General features: G+C 37.2%; 1 protein-coding gene across 2 annotated transcripts in view; it reads right to left on the bottom strand.

The window, feature by feature from the left end:
• Positions 1-25,521, bottom strand: part of LOC138736584 (tribbles homolog 2-like) — a 192,425-nt gene that overhangs the window by 137,539 nt on the left and 29,365 nt on the right. Inside the window, exon 4 of one of the 2 annotated variants that reach the window (XR_011340409.1) lies at positions 6,508-6,584. The gene's annotated coding sequence lies outside the window, so the exon portion shown is untranslated. Of the gene's footprint in view, positions 1-5,184; positions 5,274-6,507; positions 6,585-25,521 lie in introns of those variants that run through there. The other variant, XM_069886333.1, reaches the window with a different exon arrangement.

Raw genomic sequence — 25,521 nt, 5'->3', positions numbered from 1 at the left:
TTGCACTCTCCTAGGTTTTCATTGTCACTCATGTAGCTTTCATATTAAGAAAATTATTGTTATAACATTTAAAATATTGCTTCCACTTTGGTTTTCTGTAGGCTAGTTGTGAAAAATGATCCTTGCTTGGGTTGTTAAATAAATTTTCGTGAGTCGACCACCTAATGCAAAGGAATGCAAAAAGCTGTATAAAGGGTTGACTATTCAGTAATCCCGCTGAGGTTCCCTGATGCTGACTGGACTTTTATTAGTTGAAGCAAGCTTGGCACTGATGAATGTTGAGTGCAATAAAATTCTGAACTATGTCAACACCAGGAGAGATGAAGGCAGCATACTTGTCAAACTCAAGACAAAGCAATAAGTGGCAAGCAAGAAGAAACTTTAAAAAGTGTATTGGAAATTCTCAGCAGATCAGGGAGCACTTGTGAAGATAGAAATAGAGCTAATATTTCAGGTTGGTAGTCTTTCATCAGAATGTCAACACCAGAAGCAACCACAAAAGCTGATATAATCCCCCAAGTCCACTGACTGCAGTTGGCTAAGTCAATATGAAAGAAGGTAGTGCTGTGGATGCTTAGATAACTGGCAAGTACACCCAACATTGCGTTGGTGAAAATAAACAAAATTTATGAAATTCTAAAGGGACAAAAGCTGAATGTATAAAATCAATACATGTTTCTCAAGGGAAAGGTGATATGGACCTTCCAAATTTGTTGTTTTTTTTTAAAAATATGTGAGTTAATTGTCTGCCATTTTTAAATTTTATTGTCAGATCTTAACTGGAAAAATATCAACAAATCACCTAAAAAGTATTGATATCAGAAAATGTCCACACTATCTCTTCATGCTGTTTTCACCTGTGTTCTTTCTGTACATACTGTGGTCAAAAATCAGTTCTTGCCATATTTTTAATTAAAACTAAAATCATAACATGATTAATTACTTTTTGCTAAAATAATGGCATGTGGTGATTCTCAGTAAAGAATAATGATCATTCTCTAAATCTGAAAACTGTCAGTACCCCTCTTCCATCCAAATGGAAGCGATCTGCTTCTGATGGAAGGCTGGAATTCTACTCAATCATGTGATAAGCCTTTAGAGTAAAGCTAAATCATTGTGGTTAAACAAGAACATGCTGAAAATGTTTCCATTCCCAGCACAACAGAAATGTGGGAGTTTGGTGGGGGTGGGGGGGGAAAAAAAATCACTGAAAATTTTTCTACAATTGGATAGAAATTTCAATAACTACATTTCAAAACGATGTTGTTCTCCAGTTGTTCACTTTCCTTTCTCTCATCAAGACCACTATTTTGTTGACCTGGAAAGTGTAATGAAAGAAACACTGAAGGACTCCCTTGCCCGAGTAAATCCCAGGATATTTGGGATTCCCACGCAGGCATGTGAGAAAGGCTCTAACGTCCTAGCTGCTGTTCACCCTGGGAATTTTAACCACCCTCCAATGGTGCATGGAATCCAGGAGCATTGCATAATGATCCAGTGGTTCCCTACCACTGATGGGGGGGGGGGGTCAAATCAGATTGGTGCATTTGCCATTCATTTTTAAGGAAATGTAGCCAGGGGTTTAATAGTCAGGTTAATTTATGTTGATATTTATTGAAATAAATTTAGTTTTATTATGATCTCACATTTATTAAAATGATACAATTATAACACTTAGATGATATTCAGACAGATACATGGAGGCCACATGTTCAGAGAGAAATGGGGTGATGTAGGCAATGAATTGAGCTTAGGTAGACACTTAGTATGGTCAAGTTCAGTCACAGGGTCTTTTTCTGTACTATAAAATGCTATGATTCAAGTTTTTCTAAATAGTTTAATTGTTTTTAATCATTTGTCTGCCTAACAAGTGACTAACCCCGGACACATACTTGCCAGGAAGGCGCAACAGCGACTGCATTTCCCGAGAAGACCGAAGCGGACAAGGCTACCAGCCAACATCACATCAAGCTTCTACAGGAGCTCTATCGAGAGTGTCCTGGCGGGCTGTATCAGTGTGGTAGAGCTGCTGTAGAGAAGTGGATTGGTGATCAATCCACAGGACTATGATTGGCAGGTAGGATCACTAGGGTCCCCCTTCTTCACCACCTCCCTTCCATCGATATGATCTACCGGGATTGTTGTCTGAAGAGGACGCAAAAAAATTTTGAGGACCCTACCACCTTACATACAGCATCTTTCAGCTACTCTCATTGGGAAAGCGATACAGAAGTAGCAGAGCCAGCACCATTAGGTTGTGGAACTGTTTCTTCCCACGGGCATAGATCCAAGGGGCTACTAATTATTAAACAATTTTTATTTATGTATATTTGTCCTGCATATGTATTGCTTGTCTCTATGTGTTTTATGTGTTTGCATGTTTTGCACTGAGGCCCGGAGAACATTGTTTTGCCAGATTATACTTGTCCAATCATATGAAGTTTTTGGATGCTCAGTGTTCATTAGAAGTTTTGGGCTTAGCAGTTGAGGGACACACACAGGCTGTAGGCAACTTATGATCAGGGGACACATATGCGCTACGGGCTGTTGGAGACTGGCTCACAGGAACCAGGCATCAGAGCAAAGATTCAAGAGGGCACTGAGGGGAAGAAGGGCCCCTGAAGGATCTTGGGTGCTGAAAGCTTTCTGATCATGTCAGAGGTTTGGATCTAGAGCTTGAGTTGCTGATGAATAGAACAGTAGTCGGTGCAGCTATGGAGGCTATGGAAGCACTGGAGGTGAATCCACGGACACTTAGTGACTCTGAAAGGATTCTCTTTTTCTTCTCTTTCTCCTATTGCAAGGGGTGCTTCTCATAGTCACAGAGAGATACAGCACAGGCACTTCAGCCCACTGTCTTCTTTCACATTCTTCCTACTCAAACACACTTTATTCACCCCTCATGCTTGCCAATTTCCCTTCAGATTCCACTATTCATCTCCACATAAGATTCTATTATCATTCCTTTATTGACGTGTACATAATACACAATTGTTAACTTTTGTTTGCCGAAAAGGCACAAAAATAGGCGTCACTAGTCTGGCATCCCCAGCAATGAGAAAGAGAAGCAAAAGAAAGCCTCTTCAAGACACAGAGTATTCATGACTTTGCCTCATGCACTTTCCACCCTCTGCAGCCACACAGTCTCCTGCTTGTTCCAGAGGTGAACCTGAGCTCCCAGATCCGAACCTATGATGCAATCAGGAAGCTGTTAATACCCTGGGCTCTTTGGGAGCTCTGCTGCCCATCGGTCCTCTCACAAATACCAGTCCTGATACCTGGTATCATGAGCTAGTCTCCAGCAGCCATCAATCTTCAGCTGTCAAGCCCCTCACTGGTGTAGTCATCTTCCCTTTCGGGTCCTCTCCCAGGCTTCTCATTTTCAGTGAAGCAAGAAAGGACACGTTCTCCCACTCTGGCGTCCTCTGCCATTCTGCTAATTGCCCAGAGTCTGCAACCTCCTGGATTGCTGCCCAGCATGGGCACTGCCATCTTGGATACAGACCTCTGTGGTTTCACCAATGTTTAAAAAATTGCTGGTGGTCCCTTCCACAGGCCATTTAAAATTTGTACAGGGCCACTAGCATAACAACTGCTCAGTAAGACCTCACAGAAGAGTCCTGTCTCCTCTCCCTCCCTGGTTCACACCAATGCCACCACTGTTTTTGTCAGTGTCAATCAATGTTTTTGTGACATGGGAGGAAACCTGAGCAATGGAAGAAACCAGGGAGAAGTGAAAGCTTCACACAGACAGTTCCAAATGTCAAAACTGAAATGGGTCATTGGGGCTACACCACTGTGTCACACTCATCTCCATAGCAGTGAAGATTACAAAATATCCATTATACCACTAGACAGTTTAGAGGTGGGGAGTTCAGTAAGTGCCTGCTTCACCTGGTACATATCTGTGAACTCTAAATTTCCTCCACTCATGTCTGGAGTGGCTGTGCTTGGGTATATGATGACAGTTCGCGACAGTCGCTGGTGTTTCTCACTATTCAGTCCATAGTGTCTGTTCATCGAAAATATGCCTCCAATAATGATCTTTGTCCATTTTGATTGAACCTAATTTTTTATGTTCTGAAACATTTTTAGGATTTATTTAACATTTTTATCTTTGCAATTCATTAACAGGATTTTACCATGTTTATATTGCACTTTTGCCACAGTGATTTAAACTTGATTTATGTCAAACTCAGCCTTTTTTTTCAGTGCAATGAATATTTATTATATATATTTTTATTTATCGTCTCTTTTAATTCTAGTCAATATAGAAATGTAGTTGTTTTTTAGTTATTTTCATAGATTTTTTTTTTTTAAACCAAGTACCTGCTCAGCTGTAGCAATAAAGAATTTCCATGCAGAATATACATGACAAATAACACATTTAGCATTAAACTCTTAAAAGATTACTAATGCAAACAGAAAGCATTTCATTAGTTTGGAGTTCATGCAAAATAGTGTAAATATAAAATTCTGACTTGGAAGTACCTTTATATCTTCCATTATGATGGAATGGAAATACACATTAAAAAAATAAAATGATAATTCTTGAAGCCAGCAGCAAAGACTAAACATTATTTATGCTGCGATTAGTAGAGGTCATACTTTCTCCTGAAGGGATTGTAAGGATAATGACAATCAATATCATACAGTTGGACAGCATTCTATACTTCAGAAACCACAAATTCATAGGTGACATTCATGCCAACCTGCAGGCTACTCACCTTCATATTTAGCTGACTAATAATTTATTATCCCTGCTTTAATGAGTTTGCATCCTGAGTATATGACCTGAAATAAATCTGTTCAGGCAAATCCACTGATCCATCTAAGAGAATATACCTTTCAGTAAAAGTATGTAAAAGGTTAGCAATTAAAAGATTGTACCATATCTTCAATGGCATTTCATCATTACATGGTTAGTGTAGTGGTTTGCGCAATGCTGTTACTGTGTCAGCGAACAGGACCGGGGTTCAAATCTTGAACTATCTGTAAGGAGTTTGTATATTCTCCCCATGGCTACACGAGTTTTCCCTGGGGACTCCAGTTTCCTCCCACCATTCAAAATAGACTGGGGGTTGTAGGTCAATTGGGTATAATTTGGCGGCACGGGTTTATGTGCCAAAAAGACCAGTTACTGTGCTGTATGTCCAATCTTAAATTAAAAATTTAAGCATTTACATTTAAATTATACCATGTCTTGATTGTAGCCTTGTTTATTCAGGTGGCCCATTTGCTGTCCTTGTTTCTCTAGCACAGAAGTCCTTTTCGCATTGTCTCCAATGATCAGACATTTAAAATATAGTACATAAAAATAGAAAAACTCATGTAAATATACAAACTAAATGATGTAAATTAATTAAAATAATATTAATTTTATAATGAAATAAAAATATACAAATATAATCTGTTTGATTAAAATGTGGGCGAAATGATAGGATTTAAGTGTAATGCATCTTCTTGACTTTTAACTATTTTTGGATGTGAAATTTCAGTTAATAAAAACAAAAAAAAAACAAAAATAATATTAATTAAAATAAAAACAAATCATCAATCACCAGGGCAGGGGATGAACCCAAGCCAACAGACAAAGACAAACAGACAAAAAAATGATTAAGGCTGTGCTTTAATGCATCAATAACAGTTGGTGCTACATCCAATCCCCCTGCTCAGGTCATTTCTAAACAGTCTATGTTGAAGCTGAGGCAAAGCAAAAGGTCAGTTGCACCCACCTCTGACTCCAACCTATTTCATAATGTTAAGTGTGCAAGCATGAGAATCCAGAACATTGCTCCTAATGCACTAACACCCAGCAAGCAGTCGGTCCCCTCTGAAAGGTCAGCTGGTCTTCAACAGGCTCTGACCCAATGACCCACAGGCAGGGTTCAAGACAACATTTTGGACGACCTTCCAATGGGAAATGTTCAGCATAAAGGGCAAAATTTGATTACTAGTACAATATACAACAAAACCTTAATCACAACTTTAAGGGAATGAGTCACCTGTTGATTAACTATTTTTAATTAATTTTTTGCTGCAGGACCAGAGATTTTAAAGAAATTAAACTGCAAGAAAGGCAGCAGCCTGCTACCATTAATCCAGTTGGCCAACATCTCCAAAGGCTAATGAATTACAAGCTGCATCGGGATATTTTGCTTTTGCTGCCGACAGCTTTTTGTCAATTTGAAATTAATTTTACAGTGCATTTTCATTCAGCCACTACCATGATATTTAAAGGTTTCATTAGTGTTTTTGGCAGAAATTATATCATCCAATAAATTGTAAAGATGGAGTGATAAATAACGCACTAACATTGATGAAAGAAGTCTATATACTTAGAACTAAATACTGAAGGGAAAAAAAACTCTTTCCAGACAAGAAAATTGCTCCACATAATAGTTTTAGCAAAGCTCTTTAATTTATGTAAGAATAGCAGTGAATATATGAGTCTTCAAAGGTTCGGTAAGATTTAAATGAGTATATAACAAACAAAAATGATCATACCTGACTGCAACAAGAACAAGAGAAAATTATTGTGCAGATATTCTTGCTGAGATGCGATGACTTCCTCTGGGACTAATCTGTAAAAAAAAACCCAATAATTGACAGGGTAATTGGCAGCTTACTTAAGATAAATGCATACACCTGGCAGGCATGTTGTCAATTATGCTTTTCATCATTTACATAGTATATAAATAATTAATAATTGATCTGCTGATCAGTACTGATGATCTGAGATATCTATTAACTATCCCAAAAGGTATTTGGCTTTTGATGATGCAGCTGTCATTCTTCCAGACTCCACATCAACTCTCTAAAATGACACTAACTTATTGAAAGAATTATATTATTTTTGGTACTGTGACAGAAAAATCCAATTAAAAATTAAAGATACAATACTCAAAGCTAATCATGTCTATCTGGACTTTTTCTATTGGTGTATATACTATTAGCATAGATTTCACAATCCAGTTGCATGGGGAAATTTCCCCGTTCTGCTGCAGAGACTGAACAAACAAAAGTGGTTACTTAAAAGCAAGCTACATAAAAAGTAAAAGAATAAATTCAGAGTGCGAGACACCTTTTAATATAAAAGATCCAAATAGATAAACAAAAAGGAAAGTAACATCCAGAAAACAAGGCTGTGGATTTTCAAGTGAAAGCAAACTAAAGTGTTAGCAGATGATTTATAGGGTAAGGGAGGAAGGGGCAATAGGATGAGTGGGACAGAGTACAAGGTTGGAAGTACATTGTAGGAATGGTCCATTAATATTCAGTACCATCTGTTGAGGCTGGAACATTTTGCACTTGACTATGCATTGTTAAATCCCAAACTGCTCGATTATCTTAAATTAACCTTAGAATTTAGCCCAAAGTATGTGCATAAGATCCTCATCTCCTCATAGGTGGAGTCAGATACTTTAAAATTGAAAAATTTAACAGAACATTGAACAGCATTATTTTTCTTCTACTTTCATTTTGCCACCATCCATTAAGAACAAAGACAACTGTAATACTTCTAATTGTTTATAAGAAATGGCAATGTTTTAATTTATTCTTTGATGAGGTGATCTGGTCAGAATCGCAATTGGACTTCAAATAGTTCCACTTCAGAAGATAATAAATATCATAATTAGAATTCAGTGTTCTGCGGCAGCATCAATAATGCAAACATTCATATTATAACCATCTTACAACATTATTATAAAACAAATAATAGTGCCCAAAAAGTAAGCCAGCGCCTTTGGTTCATTGATTATTCAGGAATCTGATGGCGCCAGGGAAGAAGCTGCCCTTGTGCCATTGAGTGCTCGTCTTTAGGCTCCTGTACTTTTATTCATGAAGGGAGCAGAGTGAAGAGGGCATGGCCTGGGTCATTGGGATCTTTGAGGATAGAGGCTGCTTTTTAAGACACCACTTCATGTAGACGTCCTCAATGAAGTGAAGTCTGGTGCCTGTGATGTCACAGACCAAGTTAACAACCGTCTGGAGTTTATTCTTGTCCAGGCGGTGATGCAACCAGCTACAATGCTCTCCATGGCACATTTGAAGAATTTTACAAGAGTCTTTGATGACATACTGAATCTCCTCAGACACCTCACAAAGTATAGCCACTGGTGAGCCTTCTTTGTGATTGCATCAACATGAAGACTCCAGGACAGATCCTTGGAGATGATGTCACCAAGGAATTTGAAGTTCTTCACTTAATCTTAGCCAAAAGGCCGAGAAGTGATGAATTTGAAGTTCTTGACTGTCTCCACTACTGAGCTCTCGATGAGGACTGGGCCATGTTCCCCTGACTTCCTCCTGAAGTCCACAATCATCTCCTTGGTTTCGCTGATGTTGAGCACAAGGTGGTTGTCATTACACCATTCAACGAGCTGATCTATCTCTCTCCTGTACATTTCCTTATTGCTATTTGTGAATCTGCTAACAACTGTTGTGTCATCAGCAAACTTGTAGATAGCATCGAAATTATGCCTGGCCACATAGTCATGGCCATATAATGAGTAGAGCAATTCATTGTTATTTTAAACGTAAATGCTAGCTTTCTAGTTAATGACTATGCAGGCTTACATATATTGGTTGTGAATCCTCTCCACACACATAAAATAATTTTGGCATCAGCCTTGAAACTGACAACACATGGGATCATATTAAAGCACAATACAGGACCTCAGGCCCACCATGTGCATTGTACATTTTTCATTTCTCCAGCATCATCCTGGGGTGTGAATTTTTCTTGTGATCAATTTTCAAAATGCCAGTCAGCTTCCATTTAATCCGTTTCTTGGCTTGGATCATTACTTAGCTTTTATCATAGTAATGCAAGAAAAAGATTCTTAAACCACAGCAGTGATTTTGCTCTGAAAAACCTACTGTGCATACTTTTAATCTGATATTATGAAATAACTGTGGCATTTGTAGCACTGTCTGTGGGTACATCTGCAGTGACATCCTGGTGCTGGGGTTGAGGGACAACAATCATTATCATTTGTAGAAAGTGTGATTCTGACCACTGGAGCATTTTCCAATTTATGCCCTTTGACTTCAGTTTTGCCAGAACTCTATGATGGCACACTCAGTCCAATGCTGCCTTCCATTTAAAGGCAATCATTCTCACCTACTTTGACACCTTGGTCATAGGCTATGATGAGGTCTGAAGCCAAGTACTCCTGGCCCAAGTGGGACAATGGTTTCTCTATAGTTTCTGTAAATGCTTTTGATTTCCAGTGTCTACAGTACTATTAATTTGTACAGCCTCCAAGCTATAATTCACAAAATCCCAGAACTGAAAGCAGTAACAGCAAAAAGGAGGCATAAAATAATAGAACATTGTGGGGGAAACAAAACTATGAAATGTTAAATTTGAGGCACAGTTCTATGGGTCAAGAAACAATGATAACAGAAACAAGAGGATGCTTATTAGGAAATGGAAGCAATTGTGTTATCTGAAGTTTATGGAGGATTACAGATTAAGGTATGAAGGCAGTTGTCCTTATTTATTCATCTCTGGGATGTGGGCAACATTTATTGTTGCTGGAGACAATAAAGAATAGACCATAACATGGAACTCAGACTACAGAGTAGAAGGCAAGAACACACATAACACTTGACCCCTCAAACCTGCTCCACCATTCAATATTATCATGGTTGATCTGCCCTGGTCTCATCTCATCTGCGCCAGTTCCACATAGTCCTCAACTTCCTGATCTTTAAAAAAAATGATCTAGCGCCTCTTAAAATACACTCTCCATTTCCCAATCTCCTAATGGTTCTGCTCTCATTTCTGTTGCCCCATCCAGTGATGTCTCAAATGTAACATTTTCATCTTTATTTCACAATGTTTTATCATCCACAAATCTCCATGGTAGAGATTTTGCTATAAATCAAGTCAAATTCAAATTTATTATCATCCAGTTGTACAAGTACAACCCGATGAAACAGTGTTCTTTGGTCCTCAGAGCAAAACAAGCAAACACACATACAGACATAACACACCTACAGACAAGCAATACATATGTAGAATGTATATACTGTAGATAAATAAAAATGAATAAATAAGGTTACATAAATAGTAGTCTCAAATGGTTTGTATGAGCTGTTCATCAGTCATTCAGCAGTCCCACTGCCCCATGGGAAGATGCTGCTTATCAGCCTAATGATTCTGGCTCTGATACTCCTATATCTTTTTCCTGACAGGAGTAGCTGGAAGATGCTGCATGTGGGGTCCGCAATGATTTTACAAGCCCCCTTCATTACAGTTTTATATACGTATATATATATATATATATATATATAATTACCCTTCATTTAAACTTCTCCCACTAATAGAAACATCTCAATATTTACCTCGTCATGCACCCTTAGGATTTTATGTTTCAACGCCCATCATTTTCCTGAACTCCAAAAAATACTTTGATTTTTTTTCCCCCCTGTCATTTGTGATAGGACAGTGCTCTCATCTAAGGAATTAGCTTAGTGAATCTCTTCTGGGGTACCTCTCATGTTAACGTATCTTTTCTCAAATAAATGAACCAGGCAGTATACAGGACTCAAGGCATGGCCTCACCAATACTCTGCACAATCGTAACGTGGTCTATTTTTGAATTCCAACCATCTACCTAAAAATGCTTTCTCAATTACTTACTGACCTGCCAGCTATTTCTTTTTCTATTTTATGCACAACACTACCCTCTGTATTCTATTAATTTGCAGTATCTTTCTATTAGATAATGGTCTATCTTTTTATTTCTCTTACAGAAGTTCAGGATCTCACAATTTTCTATATTAAACTCTTTCACTAAGTTTTTCTCCTCATTCAACCAAGCTATATCTTGTTGCAAAGTCACAGTGTTCTTTTTGCAGCATGCTCTCCCATTGTTACATTTGAATACATTTCATTCTCTCCCACCTCCTAGTTCCTCTTGAAGATAGTAAAGAATTGAAGGTCAAGGCACTCCACTAATTTTTTCTAGTTTAAAAAAGACCCAATTATACCCTGATCTCTCTTCTGTGATAATTAACCAGGTTGACATGCTTTGTCTAAAACTATTGGCTCTTACTCTGTGTCCTTTATTCTCTTAGTCCTTTATGTGGCACCTTATTGAATGGCTTCTAAAAATACAAAAACATTACATCTATGGGTTTTTCACTCACCTTTATTCCAAGCAACCCTCCCCCTCAAGGGAGTAGCAGATTGGCACAAGGCACCAGAAATGGGGGGAACAACCCACTCCCAACCCCAACCCCACTGAGAAGGAGAAGCAAAGGAGACAACCCCAAGGACAGTGACCACAGTGGCGGACCGGCGATGGGCTTAGTGGCTGAAGGATGCACACAGGTGGCAAGCTGTTGGTGACTTGCAGGTGAGGAACCCTCACAGGCTGCAGGCAATATTCATACCAGACTGCAACCTCCTGGAGACTGGGCACGACAACCAGGTATCAGAACTGGCATTTAAGGTTAAGAAGGGCTCTTGGGACTGAAGGCATCCTCATCATATCAGATGTGAGCTCAGGAAGCCAATGGTTTGAACTGAACTGGAGTCTTGTATGGCTACAGGAGCAATGGAGGCAAATCCATTGATACTCAATGACTCTGAAGGGACTGTCTTGCTTCTCTTTCTCTGACTGCAAGGTGACCAGGCAGTGCTAATGGCAACTCTTTGTTTGCCTTATGGCAAATTAAAGGCAATTTTGTGTAATATTATATTTCTCTCTTTTAACATAACAATAAATTGTACTGAATATAAAGTTTTCTTTTTTTCTCAGGTTTTTTAACATGGCTTTCTGTTATGGAAAATCATGGTATGCGCTATTTTCAAGGAATGCAACTCCCATGTGTCTTCTTTCCTCTGTTGTTACTTATCTTAATCTAAATGTATACCACATCATGATCTACTGAACCCACATCATTACTTACCTGTGCACCAATGCCATCCCATCTCCTTTGTCTTTATGTCTGTTGTTTTGGAATGTTGGGGAACCTGGAATATTGAGGTCTCAGTCTTGGTTACCCTGCAACATGTCTCAGAAATAAGTGTTACCTCAAACTCTTATTTCCACTTACACCATCAACTCATCTTTTCTGTGACAAATGCTTCAAGCATTCAGATAAAAAGCCTCAAATGTTGATTTGTAACAGTCATTACTTGCTGTATTTCCAATATTTGCTGCACGCATTATTTTACAATTCCATAATTCAAAAGTCCATTTTCACTACAGTATTAGTTTAATAAAAGAGATTAATGTCTGCATTATAAAAAAAGATGGTTCATGTTTTATAATTTAGTAAAGTGTGACAAATTTTCAGGATTTTTAAAAATATTTCCAAATTTGACCTTTATGGATTACCACACAATTGTTCCTCTATATCATAGAATTCTTCGTGAGCATCCAAAATCCAGGAGTTGCTGCAGAATTTACAAAGATTGCCAAATATAACCAATCATTCTCAAGTTTGATTGCACACACAGAGCCAAGACCAAGAGTGGTATTCAGATCAAGTGGATGTGGTGATACGACAACCAGCCTACTGCAGGGGGCGATCTCTGTACTTGCAGGAAGACCACCTAAGGGGCTGATTCCACCTGGCCGGCTGTCAATCAGCTGATCTGAATGTAAACCCGAGCTGGTCCCTCCTGAGTAAGTTACACAGGGAGCCACCAAGTCTGCTGTTCAGACTTTTTCTGGAATAAAGCCTGTTGTACAGTCTTTTCTGAGTGTTGTGCTTGCCTGCTGCTTCCTCAGTGCACCACAATGGGTTTAGAAAACAATGGTGAGAATAATCAGGACCAGGCTAGCAAGTGGGAATTGCAATATGGAAACTGGAGGAATTCTCTGGCTGAAGGAAGAAGGCAAAAAGGGAAGATGGGAAAATAGTATGTGGAGGGGGAAGCAGCAGAGAAATAAGGTAATGTGAATGAAAAAACTGATACCATCCAACATCACCAAGGATATTGGATAAGGAGGTTCCCTTCCTTTGATCAGTTTTTGAATTTTAGTGAGGCAGGAGCATTCAACATTGGCTTTTTTTTTAACTGAACCCAGCTTCCTCAGAATTCAGAGAATAGAATTGTTTACTTGAGTTAGGTAATGTAGATGCTTCCTTGAGCACAACTTGGCCTTGCCTTTGACACATTAATTGTTATTTCCACAGGACAGGGAAGGTGACACTGATTTCCATTCTAATATCAATCTTTACTCTCCACCTTAAAAAGGACCATGATTCACTCAGATGTTGAAAAAAATAAATAGCACCAAGTTAGACTTGACAACAATGACAGGCTGAGGGGAAGATTCCACACTTGAGTTTGTGCAGACACTATTAAACATCAAGAATACTCATTAATTTGTAAGAACATCTAAGTTTACAGCAGATTCTAGATTATTTGAGAAGGTGGCCAAGGAGTGGCAAATGAAATATAAGAGATAAGTTGAAATGTTACATATTGGTAAGCCAAACAGAGTATGACATGCCAAGTAATAGAAAAGAGTTGTAGAACAGAGTTGTAGAACACCTCCATGAAAATGTCAACTCAGATGGACAATGTGGTGAAGAAAGTTTGGTGTGGGGCATTAGGTACTAAATTGGGACCACTTGATATAAGGTGATGGTGAGATGGTGAGATCACATTTGGAGAAATGTATGCAGTTCTCATCATTTAGCTGTAAGGATATCAATAAATTGGAAGGAGTGAAAGAGGGATTCAACAGAATGTTGCCAGCACTGGAGGGCTTGAGTTATAGAGAGAGATTGGATAGGTTATGTCTATCTAGAGACCTTATAGCTTATAGCATCATGGGGCATGGATAAAGGAAATTCTCACTGTCTTTTTTCTTTGCAGGGTAGACAATTTTAGATCTAGAAGGCACAGTTTTAAGATGAGAGGTTTAAGAGGAACCTGAGAGGTAACTTTTTCTCTTAGAGGAGAGTCCATGTCTGGAAAAAGCTATTAGAGGAAGCTATAGAAGTGGGTATAATTGCAACACTCATAGAGATTTGGACAGATATATGGATAGGAAAGGCTTAGAAGGATATCGAGCAAATGCAGGCAAATGGGACTAGCTCAGAGTGAAAACTTGGTCAGCAGGGATGGGTTGGTCCCCAGGGATTGTTTGGCGCTGTATGATTCAACGACGTAAAGAAAATGAATCCAGAGACATGAGTTCAAGTTTTGTTCTGGAAATGGGAAATTTAAATTCAAATAATAGAATGGTGAACATTCAATACCTGATCATAATAAAGAAAAATGCCTTCCCCCACTAATTTCCTTTCGGATTGATAATCTGCTGTTTTTAGATTATCTATTCCATCTGCAACTTCAGGCCATGTCAATGTTGCTAACTCTTAATTACTTCCTTCTGGATAATAAAGGCTACCCCTGTCAGTGACATCCACATTTTCTGAATGAACAAATAAAGTGATTTGCATAACAGCACCAACAAACACAGTGTATTCAGCACTTCGGAACATCCAAGTCTACAAAGCAAAGGATACAGGGTAGAGGTGGATCTGTGGATGAAAGTCACAGTTTGGGCACTGAATGATAGTGCAGATCTGAAGGGCTAAATGATTACTTGTGTGACAGTTGAAAGACTGTAGTGGCCAGTGGTTATCTCCAATGCACTCAAAAACATGAAAAATGGATGCAGTCTGCCCAGTATCAGCAAATTTATTGCATGTGTTCAAGCACAACTAAATAAAAATAAAATGAGCTCTCTTCTCTTCATTTACAATCACAATTTAAACCTCTGGTTTGATTATGCCCTTGTGATTCATTCTCCAGACACTGCTTAACATTATTCAGACTACTGTCATTGTGCCAACATTTAATTTCAGATGTAAAATGGCTTCAATGTAGATTAAGGTAAAGCCTTTTGAATTTTATACCGAAGTTAACTTGCCTTCAATGGAAATTTAGCAACAAAAATTAAAATTTTCCAATAGAAGTGGTAATTTACTTAGTCAAATTATTCTCTCCTAACTTGGATTTCAAAGCCATAAAATAAGAACTGTGATTCTGGGAGAACTACTCTTTGCAGACGATGCCGCTTTAGTTGCCCATTCAAAGCCAGCTCTTCAGCGCTTGACGTCCTGTTTTGCGGAAACTGCCCAAATGTTTGGCCTGGAAGTCAGCCTGAAGAAAACCGAGGTCCTCCATCAGCCAGCTCCCCACCATGACTACCAGCCCCACCCCACATCTCCATCGGGCACACAAAACTCAAAACGGTCAACCAGTTTACCTATCTCGGCTGCACCATTTCATCGGATGCAAGGATCAACAACGAGATAGCTCCATAAATCTTCGTCCGCGAAGCCAAGCCAAAGAAGAAGAAAAAGAAAGAAAATAAGAACATTCAAACCTATAGTTTTAAAAGGAGTGGGAAATAATTAGTCTTCCTCTACTTCCTGAATAGGAAGTTGCACATGTTGTGAAGGCTCGTTGGCTTGGATTGCAAAGAACAATGTTATTGCATAGATCATCAAATGCCTACATGTTGAATACAGCACTAATTAAATGACTATAATCCTTAGATAAAAGTTTGAAGAATAGCAAACAAAATTCATATTAAAGATTTTAAATTTATATTTTATTCCTATGGAAAGCAGCTTCCAATAGATTAACTATTAAATACAATATTATGAACTTACAATTACTTGCAAAAAGTGGAAAGGATACCACCAATCAACTTCCCAGCATAGGCATCAGTTATATTAACAATGGGGGTCCCTAGAAGACAGATATTTTGATATAAATTATTGTTCAAGGAAATGTTAATTTGGAAAAGCACATTTGTTGCAAATAACTGATTTTATGTGAAATGAACTGAGCCCCAAAGCTTATCTACCATCCAAACAATGAATATTTCTGAAAGCAACATTTGGAAGCTAAAAAAAAAATTCCTTATCAATAAATTAATATTTAAAAAAATAAAACCCAACAGATGAACACATAAAAGTAAAAGAATTTAAATGGATATCTGCAATTAAAACTGTAAATAAAGCTTATCTTATTCCCTGACTGACTGAAATCAAATTAATGGCAATGGTGTTCCTCTGCCAGGTGCAGGTTGTTTGAGTGGATTGAGGCAGAAAGCTGAGTGCAGAATCATAGTTATAAAATGCTCAAAAAGGCCCTCAAATGGACCATAATGCCTTTTTTATATTGTACTGCACACATCTTTTGTTTAAAAGTGATCACAGAGATCACCAGAGAACATGTTTGAAACTGTGTTGCTGGAGCTAAGAGGTATCAGTACCATTAGCTGTGCCATTGCACTGTCTGACTGTTGCATATTGAGAATGAGCAATACAGTGAATCAAATTCTGGATTTTTAAAAAATGTCATCCAAGAAATGGAAATTGTCACAGATTATCTGGCGAGAAGCCAGTCTTCAGGAAGTTTGGAACTTCCGTGTTCACATATATTTATAGGAATCCCAAACTTGTAAACTAATGCTTGAATGTTCCAGTAACATCTGGGTTCAAAGTTTTGTTTGCTAACAGTCCTGAAGATTTTGTTAAACAAGTCAGTCTGCTGACGCTGTGATTGTAGTTCAATACACAAAAGTGCTGGAGAAACTCAGAAGGTCACATTTCCTTCCTTTTGTGGCAAAGATAAGTAACCAATATTTTGGACCTGAGTTCTTCATCCTTAAGATTCTGTACCCTTTTGAATTTGGTTTCTTAGGATTCAAATAGAATGATGGAACAATGTGTGCCTAAGACATGCAAGTTCACTTGAATGAAACATTATCCTTCATTCCTGTGGCACTGGAATAAGACCAGGCAAGGACGAGATGTCTTTCTGTAAACAATAGAGTTTGAATTTTTATTTGGTTCATCAATTAAATCTGATTAACACAATCACAAATTAAAAGGTGAATATTTTAATAGCAAATTAAGAAAAATATGCAGACTTAAAAGACTTTGTCCAATATTTCTCATTAGCCAAACCCATTCTTTGGAGGCCCATCTGTCTCTTTGCCTCAGTCCCATTTTACCTTGAACCATTCTACCACTGATCTCTACTCTTTATTCATCTCTATGTGTCCTCATGAGGGAAATATAGGAATTTTTGAAAAAATATCGCCATGTGACTTGTAGGCCAAATTCATACACCCAAGGGTCCTCAGGATGATGCTGTCAAGTTATCTCTGTGTCCTGTTGTAAGTAGCGGAAGCCTGCAAGACCTGACTTTGTAACAGATCCTTCAAAAAGACAAACTGAACTGGTCTATTTCAAAAGGCAAATGCTTATCAATTAATGGAAGGGCAAAATGTTTTCTATTGCATTATTTAAAAATAAACCTTTGATTAATAGTAATTTTATTTTTTAAGTCATTTCGTTTTTTAAAAATTTAGACATACAGCACAGTAACAGGCCCTTCTGGCCCATGACCCTGTGCTTCCAAATCCCCCAATTAACCTACAACCTCCGTATGTTTTGAAGGATGAGAGGAATCCAGAGTGCCCGGAAGAAACCCACACAGGCAATGGGGAGAATGTACAAACTCCTTACAGGCAGTGCTGGATTTGAACCCAGGTCACTGGTGCTGTGATAGTGTTGCATTAACTGCTAGCCTAAATAACATCACTGTCCTTTAGTCTACCTCATCCAACAGATTCTTAATCTCCACAGTATCAAAGAGAGCACTATTGTCTGTGAACAAGTCACTTTAATTTATTTCTGCCACAACATTCATGTTTTTAAACTTTCTTTCCAGATCAGCTACTTCAATAGATTTTGCATGTCGCAACCTTTGCTTTCGCCAATTGTTAATTTCAATAATAGAGGAGAAAAATTTGACACAGTGTGGTATTTCGGACCTGCTCCTTTCCCATGTAAAACCCACTGTTGTTAACTTCACAAAATTCACATATCTTATTTGTTAAAAAATTTAGACATTCAGCACAGTAACAGGTCCTTTCAGCCCACAAGTCAGTGCTGCTCAATCATATCCAATTGACCTACAATCATCAATACTTTTTGGAAGGTGGGAGGAAACCAAAGCCCCCGGCAAAACCCACACTGACACGATGAACTAAACTCCAATACAGTTGTCAGGATCCTAATGACATATTAATCACAAAGAATTGTTGAAAGTGAACATTACTATGACGCATCTTTACATCAGTTGATCATTCACCTTGGACATGCTAAGAAACAAAATGAAAGGAACAACAAACAATAAGACCAAGCCAGTTCATTTGCATCAAAATTCTGATAAAGTGATCATTATCATATTAGATCGAGAATTCAATTCACGATAAGCTTTTGGCAGGCAGAATATTTGGAAACTATAAGTAATCTTCTAGTTTTGCAACTTCTTTAAAAAGCAGGCCAGATGGCTGCAAAATCGAGATCAGCCAGAGTTCTGGGTTGATTTCCCCAACCTAAACTGAAACAAATTAACATGGGAGAAAAATGTGGGCCCTATTCCATCTGTTTTAATGGAAGCTGAGAATTGTAGAATTAAAATATTATTTATAATTTCTCATTCAGCTGTGAAAGCTTCTAATCATCTAACAAAGATATTGTGATTTTATAAGTGGTCTTGAACAGTTCTCTTTTCAGTTTGTTCTTTGATAGTTTGCTTTGCAAAGTTTCTCCATTTGTATTTCTTTCTGCTGCCACTAAAAACACACAAGTTACAAATCATTTGCCAGTTTGGTTCCGGCTCTCAGCTTTTATGTTTATAAAAAAGGTTTTTACTTTGTGTTAGGGAAAGAAACTATTTTAGGAACACATCATCCACTATAAGCACACCCAGCCTGCCTCAGGGTAAAGATTCCTTTATTATGTTTCAACACATTTCAATTCCAATATCTGAGGAACATCACCTATTGCGACATTTGTTTCCATATCTTCTTCCACCCATCTGCCACCTCAGTCTGAGATTGATGCTCTATGCCAAACCTGGGACAGTCCACTGATGCAGACACATGATATCTGAAAGCTGGGTGCAGATTATCGCAACTGTCAGACTTTTTCTCTCCCCACAAAGACCTTCCTACTAGAAGACAGAGAAAGACCAAAGAGTTCTAGGGATGACTGACCAGTGTCTGGCCCACTGTGCTCCCTGGTGTATGTCGAATGATTTTGACATCACTTTCGTCTCAGGAAGCTGTTCACTCCAATATCATTTTGGCACACTAGGATTAGTGCCAAGACATGAAGGATAGTCCTCAACAAGATTCGGCTCAGTTATAAAGTGCAACTAACATGAGCATTGACCTTTGTGGAAAGATACTCATCCTCCAAAATATTATTTTATAAACAATGAACAAGAACAAGAAAATAAATATTGGGAAGGAAAGGGAAAAGTCACAAAAAAGAAAGAACTAGCATTCTTTTGGAAATGAGGGAAAATGTGACTGAGAATATAAGGGTTTGGATAGTGGGATCAGAGTGGGCACTGACACAGTGCTGTTGGGAGAGAGCGAGGCAGTTGGATCAGTGTGGGCACTGACACAGTGCTGTTGAGGGAGAGCGAGGCAGTTGGGTCAGTGTGGAAACTGATACAGTGCTGTTGAGAGAGAGTGGGGCAATGGGATCAGTTGATTATTAAATATCAAGAATAAATCTCTGACTTTGCAGTGCTTTTCCATTGAGAATTAATCTTTGAAGTGTGCTCCTAGCAGACAATGTTTTATGCTCGCAGCGCAATATGGGAATTTTGCATGAATGAGGCTCATGTCTTTCAGTATTAAAATTACAGATGACCTCATAAATCATAAATATATTGTATCCAGGTGACTAGGCAATCAGCACAGAAGCAAGATGGTAAACCTGTCATTGAAACTATGCAAGGCTTACTATGTGAAATATGTGATGTTGCACTCCGATAATAACCTCGTCTTAACTGTCCAAAATACCTCTGCAAATCCACTATTTATAAAATCTTACTACAAAATGGTTCATCCACCCATTGGTTCTTACATTGCAACTGAGCTCCACTTTTTATTAAATTCTTCAGCTCCACTGTTTCGAGTTCACTTTCTCATCCCCTTTCAGTCTTTGAAATATCATTGGAATGCAACGTGAACTTTGTTTCTGTCTCCACAGCAACAACCTGACCTGCTGAGTATTTACAACATTTTGTGTTCTTATTTTCATAATTCCAGCACCTACAATACAGTATTTTGATCTTGGACCCTTTCAAGTCTTCATAGCTACATCCAAGGTGGATCAATTAGAGCGATTTTCTGCTCAGCAATAATTCAGGTTTTCCTAACCAATGACCAAAGGAAATAACAATCACCCACAGGACACGAGAGAACTGCCATCGATCTATCCATTAATAATGTTGAACAAATTGCAAAATGGCTATTGGTTTCTTCAGCATTTGCCGATCGCTGCATGAAGGTGAACAGATAAACTGAAGAAAAACTTCAATGTGGCTGAGACAAAAATTCTTATCTTCCATCATCAGAAACTATGGTGAGTCCAGATCTATAACTTTCTTCTCCAGAGGAAGTTGAGAGAGGCAATAAATGCTAGTCTGGCCAACAATACCTATATTTGAAGAATGAGCTTTTTTAATTGACAAATGAACTGTACATGATCATAGCAAAAATAAAAATGGAGAAGCATTAGAGAAAGATTCCACGCAAAAGTAAAACCAGTAAGGAAATGGTTATATTTTTTTTTCAAATATAAAAATAGGAATAGAGGAAAATATGGTAGAGCTGAGATAAAATGGTGGGAGCATCAGCAGCAATACTTGCTTATAATAGTCAGAAAGTTATAGAATAGAACAATATTTGGACTGATGGAAGAATATAACAAAAGAAATCAGCCACATGCTCCCACTGCCAGGTTATAATACCAGTTCAAAGGCATGACTTGCAATAGTTTAATTTATTAAATAAACTAAATTTTCTTATATTTAAACCCAATGTTCAGTTTGTAATTGCTTTCATATATTTCAGATGCAAATATTTTAAAAGGTCATAAATTACAAAAGCACATGCTATCTTATCCCTGATGAACTCCTACCCTGTAATTGACTGAATGTGGATAGTTTTGATGATAACCAAAAGTAGCGCAAGAATATGATAAAGCTCAAAATCCAGTAATTAGTGTAGTCAAAAATAAGTCAAGGAAATTCAACCTTGAAAGTAAAAATTCTGCAATTTTTTTTCCTGGTGAATGTAGTAAGCTTACTGAATAGTGTTCATCTGAAGAAAACACTAATGGTTAATTGTTAGCACAAGTGTAATACTACAATTTTATTCAACTGGAAGAGTAAAAGAAACACCAAATTTAACATTTGGAACATATTGTAACTAGACTTGCGTGTAGTTAATAAAAAATTTTTAAAATTCTATATCAATGACTAACAGAAAGCTTGTTTTCACAAGTTGGCAGAGATACCCATCAGTTTCAACATGCTAGTGGTGCAGTATTACATTCCAAAGGAGCCAAGTGACTTGTTTTGATTCATTTGCTGGAAAGATCAATTTGTGCAAGTTGTTAAATTAAATTCAAAATAGATGACAATTTCTGCAATTGACCAGGGTCAGTCTGTGTAGCTGAAGGTAGACTTTATTGACAACAGTGTAATGTTAATGAGTAAAATGAACTATTTCACTGTAACTTAGGGCCAAAATGTGTCCCCAGAAATTTGTTAAACATTCTTTCTTTTTAAAATATTTTTTATTGAGTTTAACATAATAATCCTACATAGAAAGTCTACTGACAAAAAGAATGTCATATACCTATGATAAATTAATATAAATGTAATTTTAAAAAAATCCATATTTGTTGATTTAACATTATTTCTTTAAAAAATTCTGGATAGAAACCAATTGAGTTACATTATATCAACCCTTGGTCAAAACAGCAATATCTGTCTAATTTAATGATATGCTTGAGGACAATTATAATTAAACCCATATATAATCAATTAATCCAAAAAATGGAATAAAAAAACTAAAACTAAATCTAATCAAGGTTACCTTGTTTTAAATAAAGTAGATATGGATCAAATAGCGACCTTCAGAAACTAGACAGAGAATCACCAGAGCATCCAAATTACTTAAATCTGCCAATCGTGATAGTATTCTATGAATGGGCCCCACATCTTTTCAAATTGAAACTTTCTATCTATAATGTTGTATCTAATTTTCCCAAATCTTTCTTTAACTCATTAGATTTGGTTATTTCCTCATATATGTGACAGAGATAACAACTACATATAAATAAAGCCCATATTCAAAAAACTAAAAGGACCGGGGGATTATCGCTTCCAAATTTTAGATTTTATTATTAGGCAATTAATACACATTTTTACATTTTGATAAATTAGTGAATCACCCTTCTTGAAAGGGTGAAAGGGAACTGCAGTTTTCTAAAAAAAAATCTACGTTGGCTATTTTAGTTTCCGTTTTACCTTTTTCTAAATTGACACATAATCTGATAATGAGAAATAGGTTGAGAATGTGGACTCAATTTAGGAAATGTTTTGGTTATAACAGTCTTTCTCTTGCTAGTTCCATTATAGATAACTATCTTTTTCGGCCTTCTGGATTAGATGCAGGCTTTAAGGAATGGTACAGATTAGAGTTCAAAAGTTATAAAGTTTTTTTTATTGGAGATAATTTTGCCTCTTTTGAACAACTGCCAGCTAAATGTAATATTTCTAATAGACATTTCTTTAGATATTTACAAGTTTAGCATTTTGTTCAGTCAAATTACATAATTTTTCTCGAATTGCATATTCAAATATTCATGATATATATTTTTTAATTTACAGTTTGTTCATAGTGAAGTAATATCATTCATTTAAAATTATTTATTGGATTTAAGATCAGCCTCAATAGCTGGGATTGTATGATTGGGAATGTGAATTCTGTTATGAGCCCAAAGAACCCCAAAACCCAGCACCAATAGACATTCACCAAGACAAGGAGTTACTTAAACAAAAGTCATTTTTAATTATCTTTAAACATGAAAACACAATCAAACTTTAACTTATCTCTATTAACTTAATTAACCCAACTTAACCCCTTTCTAATTCTAAGCACATGTGTATGTAATGTGTGTGTAAATTTAAGAAAAGTTCTTTGGTTCACAGTTCAATCTCACTTCTCATACTTCCAAGTTCTCTGGTTGCAGGAAATTCTTATACTGTGCACAGCATTTAACATGTATAAAGTTCAACAGGCTTTGGTGCTCCAAAGGTAAATGTTTACCACTCAGGAAGGATCTTGTAGTGTTTGCAGAGAGAGATTTATTGTTCCAGGATTTCCGCAACTGAGATACCACCATTACTCACCTCAATGTCTTGGTGATGAAACTTGCCCCATCAGGGTTCTCCAGATGATAACCTCTTTCTTTCAGGCTATCACATAGTTCCTTTCTGTTCCACTTATTCCAAGAGAAACATCAGACAGATAGCACTTTCAGCCATCTACCACTCTGGAGCTTTCTGTTCCAGTTCCAACCAGATTTTCCTGCTTGTTTCAACTGTGACTGTTCTCTCTCTCTCTCTCTCTCTCTCTCTCTCTCTCTCTCTCATCAAAACCCCTCTTTTCTCCAGCAAACAATAGGAGTTAGTCTTCTTCTCCCATCTGTTGTTTTTAGGTAAACAAAAACTCAGGTGTGACCTTTGAGTGAGCACTTTGCAGAAAGGCCAGAAGTATTGTAAAAATTTTCAACACAGGTGATCTGTCTCCAGTCCATTCATTTCATGACATCATCTCAATTAGCACCTACATGAAATGTGCATAGCATTCTCCATAGGTTCAGTAATTCTTCAGTATTTCAAATAAGATCTGTTTTAAAGTGTGTGTATGTATGTAACCTACTCTAATTTTACCAATTTATCTCCCAAATACATCTACAAATATACATCACAATTCAATATAACATTTCAGATGAAGATTGGTAATTTGCTCTTAGTTTTGCACGGGGCATTATTAATTACAATTTGAGGTGGTCCATTGATCACATATGAACAAAATTAAATTATCTTGTTTTTATGCAGATGTTAATCCATTATGTGAGAAGTGGAAAATATTTGAAGCTTCATTGATCCATGTGTTTTTGGAGTGTCCCAATTAAGGAAAACATTTTTCAATCTTTATCAGTGATTTTTAAGATCAAAATAGAACCATGCCCTTTAATTGCCTTGTTTTTTTCTCTCTCTCTCTCTCTCTCGTGAACCAGATATACTTTTGTCTGCATCTCAAGAGAAAATGTTAGCTTTTAGCATATTGATAGCCAGACGAGCAATTTTTATGAAATGGAAAGATGAATCTCACCTACTCATACACTCTGGTTACATTATGTAATGTTATATTTAAGCTCGGAGAAAATTAGATACAACATTATAGACATTAAGTTTAAATTTGGAAAACAACCTAAAACTAAATCTAATCTAAGCATTCAAGATAAATTTCAGATTTTCGGATTTAGATTTATTGTCAGAGTACATACATGGCATCACATACAATCTTGAGATTCTTTTTCCTGCAGGCACAGCAGAATTACCACTAATTAGTAGAGTTAAAAAAAAACTGTACACATGTAAACAAATAAAGAACTATAAACTGATAATGAATGTAAAATAAATGTGTAATTCTGTAATTCAGAGAGAATAAAAAAAGAAAATAAATAAAGTGCAAAAGAGTCCTTAAATTAATCTCTTATTGAGTTTGTCGGTGAGGAGCCTGATGATGGAGTGTTAGCAGGTGTTCTTGAACCTGGTGGTGTGAGTCTTGTGGCACCTATACCTCTTTCCTGATGGCAGCAGAGAGAACAGGGCATATAGAGGGTAGTGTGGTCTTTGATGATTGCTGCTCCTCTCCAATGGCAGCATTCCCTGTAGATGTACTCAATAGTGGAGAAGGGTTTGCCTGTGATGTCCTGAGTTGTGTCTACTACCTTTTGGAAGGATTTACACTTGGGGGTATAGGTGTCCACATACAAGACCATAATGCAACTGGTCAACACACTTTCCACCACACATCTGTAGAAATTTTCCAGGGTTTCTATTGTCATACCAAACCTCTACAAACTCTTGAGGAAGTAGAGGTGCTGGCGTGCATAAGCATTCTGAACCAAGTTCCAAAATTCAGTTCTATTGACTTCAATGGCAACAAATTTATATACAGAAGTTTGACACATAAAACTGTTTGTTTGGGGCAAGAAGCCAAGGACAAATGTATCTAAAATCACAAAATAAGAGGAAGCACATCTGCTTTGAATTAGGTTATAAAGGAATTCTCAGAGGACATGCATTCACTCAAAGAGTATTGGACTTCTCTGACTCCCCCACCTAGTTGAGCTATTGAAAATCTGTCAGTTGAGATTAATAGATTTTTGTTTGACAAGTGGACAGAATCAGAAATTTACGGTACAGCCATTTGGCTCGTCATAGCCAAAGTTGACAATGTTGGCCAAAAATGAACTTTTGATTAATCTATTTTCCAACTTAATTCATTGTCCGAAAGATGATAGCTCTTCAAATACTTAGATACGGTGAAGGGGTCTCTCTTTACCATT

Source organism: Narcine bancroftii, chromosome 6, assembly GCF_036971445.1.
Source record: "Narcine bancroftii isolate sNarBan1 chromosome 6, sNarBan1.hap1, whole genome shotgun sequence".
NCBI classification, from domain to species: domain Eukaryota; kingdom Metazoa; phylum Chordata; class Chondrichthyes; order Torpediniformes; family Narcinidae; genus Narcine; species Narcine bancroftii.
Note: the sequence above shows the minus strand (reverse complement) of the source record. Positions and strands in the feature narration are given on the sequence as shown.